This window comes from Siniperca chuatsi, linkage group LG10 (assembly GCF_020085105.1).
Source record: "Siniperca chuatsi isolate FFG_IHB_CAS linkage group LG10, ASM2008510v1, whole genome shotgun sequence".
Taxonomy (NCBI): domain Eukaryota; kingdom Metazoa; phylum Chordata; class Actinopteri; order Centrarchiformes; family Sinipercidae; genus Siniperca; species Siniperca chuatsi.
In genome coordinates this window covers 20,423,445-20,430,582 of record NC_058051.1, presented here as the reverse complement: position 1 = coordinate 20,430,582, position 7,138 = coordinate 20,423,445, and positions in this window count along the sequence as shown.

The window sequence follows — 7,138 nt, the reverse complement described above, 5'->3', positions numbered from 1 at the left end:
TGTCGGTGTACTTGCGCCATAATTTATAATTGGCGTCTTGGAGGTGAAGACAAAGCTGTACATCACCTTAATGGAGCCCTGAGGTTCAGAACAGTGGGAAAGCTCCAGTCCCTACAGAGAGTAGGCCTATACTGTGGAGCAGAGCTCCTGTAGTTCAACCAAAACACAAGGCCATCCTTTCGACAACAAAACCCTTGGCTTCCAGCCCAGAGTCTTGAAGGCTTACATGTTGAAAAAGACAAGAATAAACAATTTGTTATTACCCCAGCAAGCTTCCTTTACAAATGTTTTATGGTTGTTGCTAAGCAACTCTGTGTGGTTTCAGGCTTGGGTGGGAAAGTCCACTTTATTGGGTTTTAGATGGACATCACACTGCGCGGAAATGTGGATGTTTATACTCTATACAGGAAGAACTTATATTTCTCTTCACTTCATTCAATTTCCATGGTCATTGTATTCAATTTCCACAGAGACTGTGTTTACAAGTCAAACCAGCATCTCTATGATAGCAGCTTGGTGCCACAGTTAGTTCCCATTCAACGTCTCTACACCTCTACACTGGCCCTACTTCAGAGTGGGGACAGGGTTGGATTTAGTTGAAAGCAAGACTTTGTCAGTTAAATTTGACATTAAAATGTCAGTTTACACTGAGGCTTTTTAGCCGTATTAGCAGCATGACTCTAAGGGTGGCACTGTCGGTCGTGGTCCAAACTGAAATATCTCAACAACTACCAGACATACTGAGATGAAATACTGTACAGACATTCATGGTCCCCAGGGGATGAAGTCTAATTACTTTGGTGATCCCCTGATTTTAACTCTAGTGCCACCAGCAGGTTGAAGTCTGTGGCTTTTACTGAAATATTTCTACAACTATTCTATTGCTTGCCATGAATTTGGTGTAGATATCCAGGGTGCCCCCAGAGGATGAACCCGAGTGATTTTGGTGATCCCCTGACTTTTTCTCGAGCACCACCGCAAGGTTCACATTTGTAATTTAGAGTGAAATGTCTCCACAACTACTGAATTAATTGCCATGAAATTTGGTGCACACAATCATGTCCCCCTCAGGATGATTTGTAATGACTTTGATGATCTGTGACATTTTATCCAGGTCAATTGCTTTTAGTCGTCTAATACTTTGGTTTATGTCCACATACCTGCAAAATGAATGGCATTCCCATCATACTCTGTAGTTTGTGTTTAGTGCTAATTAGCAAATGTTAGCACGCTAAACTAAGATGTGTTAGCATTTAGCTCAAAGCACCGCTGTGCCTAAATACAGCTTCACAGAGCCGCCAGCATGACGGTAGACTCAAAGTCTTGTTTTCCCTACCTTGATTGCACAACTATTATGTTGTCAGTTAACGTGACTAAATCTATTTAGATCCCGTGGTCAGTTTGTTTCTTGGCTCAGTAACAAAAACACTCTTTGCAGCCTGTCAAGCAATTAATCAGATTGTCCCTTTGCCCTTTGTGATACTATTTTCTTTAATATTGAAGTTAAAAGTGAAGCCCTATAATAACTCATAATAAAGGTTTAACATCACTGTCACAATCATTGTTTTAGTGTTAACTGCCATTCTCAGCTGGCATGAAATCAAACCCTAATGTGATCTGTGTTTAAACTATGTTCGATTGCAACATACTGGCATGCGTTCAGTTTGAATATCCTCAAGCTGCAGCCTCCGCCACAGACACTGACTAAAACAGTTATATTTTATTTTCTTTCTGTCCAAGTTATGACTCATATTTCTGTCATGTGTCCAGTACACATTTTTTTGCCCTGATGATTTCCATGTGTTTTTGCAGAAGAAAAAAAAAGGGGGCAGCAAAGGGTAAAATCTCTTGGCTCTTGACTCATGCCACTGCGTGACTCATTGAGACTTCACTGTGACTTCTGTCTCCTCATACCGGAATCTGCAAGGGCAGAAATTTACCAGACAAAAGGACAAACAGCTGTTGTCTGCTTGTTCCTTTAACCTTCTGACAATAAAGGTTATTATCTGTCTAGGTGTTGGTTTGACTTCTGGGTGTGCAGTGTAATAAAAATATCTCTTACTGCAGTGACATACAAAAAAGATTACTAGCGTGAGCATGATAGAGTGTGGTTCTGGTCCTACTGTTTTCTTTTTCCTTGTTCTTTTGAGCATTTAAATCCATAATCTCTCTGGTCCTCCATTCAAACTTATTTTGGTGGTTTCTTTCATTTCACTTTTGTTGTTTCATTATCAGTTTTTACTTCAGGTGATATGATGTGTACAGAACATGCAGGGCTGTGTCATTCATACCATCTGTCTATCTGTCTTTTCCAGAAATAAACATGCTCATCTCAACATGATGTTTTTCTACACGTGGCTCACATGAAGGATTCATTACATTTGGAACAGATGGAGAAAGCTACAGGAGGTCAAACATAAAGCTGATAACGTGAGCTGTGTTGCAAGGAAGATGTACTGTATTCTACTACATTTATTTAACATCTGTAGTTACTTTGCAGCAAATGGTAAATGGACTGTACTTATATAGCGCCTTTCTAGTTTTTTTGACTACTCAAAGCGCTTCAACTACATATCACATTCACCCCATTCAAACACAAAATGGGATGGCAACTGCTCATCAGTGCAATTTGGGGTTCAGTGTCTTGCCCAAGAACACTTCTACACGTGGGCTGGGTGAAGCTAGGATCAAACCGCCAACCTTCTGATTGGTGCACGACCCACTCTACCACCAAGCCACAGTCGCCCACTGATGCAGCAGTGATGAGAGAAGTATTCCGATATTTTACTTAAGTAAAAATAGCAGTACAACAGTGTGAAAATACTCCATTACAAGTACAAGTCCTGTATCAAAAATATTACTTAAGTAAAGGTACATAAGTATTATCAGCAAAATGTGCTTAAAGTATCAAAAGTAAAAGTACTCCTTATGCAGAAAAATGCCCCTGTGACTGATATATAATTATATATCATATTATTTCATTATTATTACAGTTTAATTAATGTCTGGGCAGCCTTTTAATGTTATATCTGGTGGAGGTTAAGATAATTTGAACTACTTTATATACTTTTATATATTGTGGGGTCATTTAATTTCTAATAATACATCATATTTTATATAATGATCATGTATTTTGTGTGTAAAGTCTGCTAAACCACTGCTATTATTACCTTGTTACATACAAAAGCTATGATGTGGTTTATAACATATGATGCATTACTGTAGATTAAACTATCCAACAGTACATAAATTAGGTAAAATTGTCTCCCCCTACGACACAGGGGCCATTCTGCTCCATAATTAGTACATTGTGCCTATAATACTTACATACTTTTACTTAAGTAAGAATTTGATTGTAGGGCTTTTACTTGTAGTTCAAGTTCAAGTAACTTTATTTGCAATTTGCACAGTAAAAGAGTATTGAGTAAAAAAGGCGTAAAATAACATAAATAAAAAATACAAAAACAGGCATAAAAATACAAAAATAAAAATAGAAATGCCATTATATATATGTACAGTACAGTGTGATGGGGGTACTTTTTACATTGTGGTACTTTTTAAGTAGTAAGCAGTAAGTAAAGGGTCTGAATACGTCTTCCACCATTGGATGATCATCAATCCCTTGTTCTTACAGGAGCATATACTTTATTGCTACCACACCGCCTTTGATTATAAAATAAAGTTTAACTACGACATCTGTCTTAAAGGTGTTAGCCATAACTGTGTTGTGTTTTGTGTTGGACAGACCTGCCCATTTGCGACCTTGTCCCTGTGTATTGACATGTCCTCCCAGTTGACGGAAGACATAACTCACTGCTGCTGTCACTGCCAATATCCTAATTTGCTATTAGTTAGAGATTACCACCTGAGAGAGAGAGAGAGAGAGAGAGGTAAGCTCATACTTAGCCAGAGACTGATCTGAAAATCTGTGGCTCTCTCTTCAACTCCCTCACTCCATCTTACACCACACTTTTACATTTCCATTGTTGAACATGCATAAAAAAACCCCAATACTGTATGATAGCCTACTGATACACACAGCATATAGATGCATTATTTTTGGCTGTATACTGTAGTTTCAGTCTGAGTTGGCACCATCTAAATTTCATTAGACAGACTTAGGACTTGGGCTAGTGCAGTGTAGTCCCAGCCAGCCATTATGTAAGAAATGGCACAGTGAAGACTACACACGCACTAAACTGAACAGGTTCCAGCCAAGAAGATCTCTTTATAGGATTGTCTTGAAATGAGAGGGGGTTCAGCAGCTAGTTTCTTTCCCCCATATTTCCACTGTCATGTCATGCAAATGTCTATAAAGTTTCATAAACACTGATTGCAGCTCAAGCTTATCAACCAGGAATTCTGTTTATCTCTCTGCTCTGCGTGGAGGTTCCTCTTGGAAGTGTGTGACTGTCAGATGCTTGCACTTAACATAGCCACGGTAATATGGGATTAAGCCTTACGTGCTCCCTAAAAGTCTTAGCAGCCAGGACACAGACAAGCAAGCAAGCAGTGGTCTTATTAGTCAGCTTTGTCAAAGACGGCGGGCTCTGAGAAAGCTAACTAAATATATCTGGCCAGTGCGTTTGCAACATCACAGGAACAATGCATCCCGTGGTGCAGCGCAGGCCATTCGTGGTTTAATTTTTCCAATATGTGAGTGTTCATTTCATCCTTCATCATGTGTTTATCTTGTTTGTGTGCTGGTGTGTAGTGCAATGTAACGCTCCACTGGAGGTGAGTCACAAGGGTGCCAGTAGACGGTCAGTACACGGCCAGCGTTGCAGATAGATACAAACAGCGTTTGCATGTGAGACGGGATTACACTGTTACCATGTGACTGGTCTGTCCTTAGACAGACCTCTAACAAAAGACGGGCTAAATCTATCCAGGACAACAACCTCTGGCCTCTTCAAATGTAAACAATCGTCTCTGAATAAATGCATCAGACCTGCTGTTGGGATGCCAAATCGTGACCTTGGAATCATAAGGCCCTTAGGGCTTTACATAAAGCAACAAATTTGTTGAAAAAAGTTGACAGTTTAGTCTTACTTTGTTTTAGTACACAAAATTAAAGAATGAATTACTGAAGGGAGTTATAATATCAGATATTTGGGCACAGACAACAATTTAGCTACATTAAGATTTTCACTGACAGATATGGACTGATAATACAGCTCATACATTTTTCTAACAAATTCAATTTTCGCAATTCAAAATGAAGAAAATAAAATAAAAAAATAAAAAGAAACATGCAAAGGAAGTTTCTGTATTATCTTGCTGATGCTTTCTCTCCTTGTTCTACATCTTTTCTTTGTCTGCTGTTTTTCTTTTTTGATCGGTATGCCAGATTACCAGTCCAGCACAGGCCCGAGGTCTCGCTCTTTTCTGCTCCCAAATTAGCTTCTACTTTTGTGCCTGAACCAGCTGTAGGGTCATCAATGTCAGTGTCTGATACACTATCATCATTGTGTGTTTGCTGCTGTAAACAAGTTTTAAACAGAAGCAAACCTAGCATGGTGGAGTAACTACTGCTAACAAACAGCAGCATAATCAGATTAGTGAGCTATCTAGCATTTTAGCTAAGGGTGGAAACAGATTCAAACAAGATTTTAAAAATGACTATCAACTTGGTTGACATTTGGCAGTCATCCATAATGACTGATATAAATCATCAACTCTGTGGTTTCAAAACTTAAGATTGAGCAACATTTCATGATCTTTTCAGCTCATTTAACCTCAGTCACAGAACAGTGAGTTGACACGGTAAAGAGGCGGAACCTGATTGGTCCTCCTGTGTACATTCTGGGCACTGATTGGTGCTTTGTGGGTAGAATGAGTTTGAGAATGAGTTTAGGGATACCTTTTCTTTTTAAAAATTGTATGGCCTTTATTGTACTAAAGTCAAAATAAACCTACACAAAATGTTTATAACTTCTCAAAGAACAGTTTCATGTCAATAATTAATTTCTGACAAAAGTCAGATAGAACGCTTTAATGCTAAGGTCACAAAATGGTCTCCAAACACGATTACGGCCTTATGAGTGAAAAACTAATATTATTTCACCTTAATTGTTATAAACACGACTTTATTATAGTGGTTAGGATGTTTACTCAGTGGGTATTCCTGCTTTTGTTTGATTCAATTTAGATAAAGCCTTTTCTCCCCCGTGTGTGAGGCTACTTTAGATTCAAGATCGGTTTTTGTCACAGTTACAAACAGTGAGTGTCCAAACTTGCATTTTTTTTGTCATTCACTTTCCTGTTTCCTGGCCATTTCACCCTCAGGCATCACAAAGCATTTGTCCTGCTGACAGGGCTTTTGTTCTCTGTAGGGAGAAACCATCGCTGAAACTCAAAGGGACTGGGTGGCTTTGAAACACACTTTGCTTTATAAGAGTGACATGAGATGTTGCTTCTAAGGCTAATGAGGAAACATACAAGTAAAAGCATACAGCAACAAAAATAAGGAACAACAACAGTCTGTTCTTTTCTGTCGTTTGATTTGTATTTTTTTTCTCAACAAATCTCAACATTAGTCAACATTTGATTAAAACATTCAAATTATGATTTAAATGAATACATTTAAAATGTAGCATAACATTATCACACCCCTGTATAATAAGGCACCCTTTATAAATAGTTGTAAAGTTGTAACTAATTAATTTATTAAAGTTTTTCAACCTTTTGATCACTTATTTCTAAGCAAGATTAAGAGTCTACAGCCATGCTAGCAGCTCCAGCTTGACGTTGCTGGCTTGCTAACATGGCCAAGGGCTGAAGACAATCTGGACCAAAATCCATTTATTAACAACTTTTAAGCATTATAACTGCAGACTTGGTGGCTTACTAGAAAGTGAAAACCCCATAAACATTTATTAATGGATTACCAATATTTAAAAATACATTGGTTACCAAATAGAAAGGATGAACATCTGATGCAGGATTTTTCACAACCTGACAACCCAACATTTGCTCTTATTCTTGGCTTATAACTGATCTATAAAGCCCTGCTAAATGATGTATTAACCATTGATAGGCTGCGTCATTACAAAGTGGTAGACTATTGGTTGTAACTATTTTTGTGTTTAAAAAAAAAAAAGATTTTCACCAGCATATCAGACTTTACATTGAACAT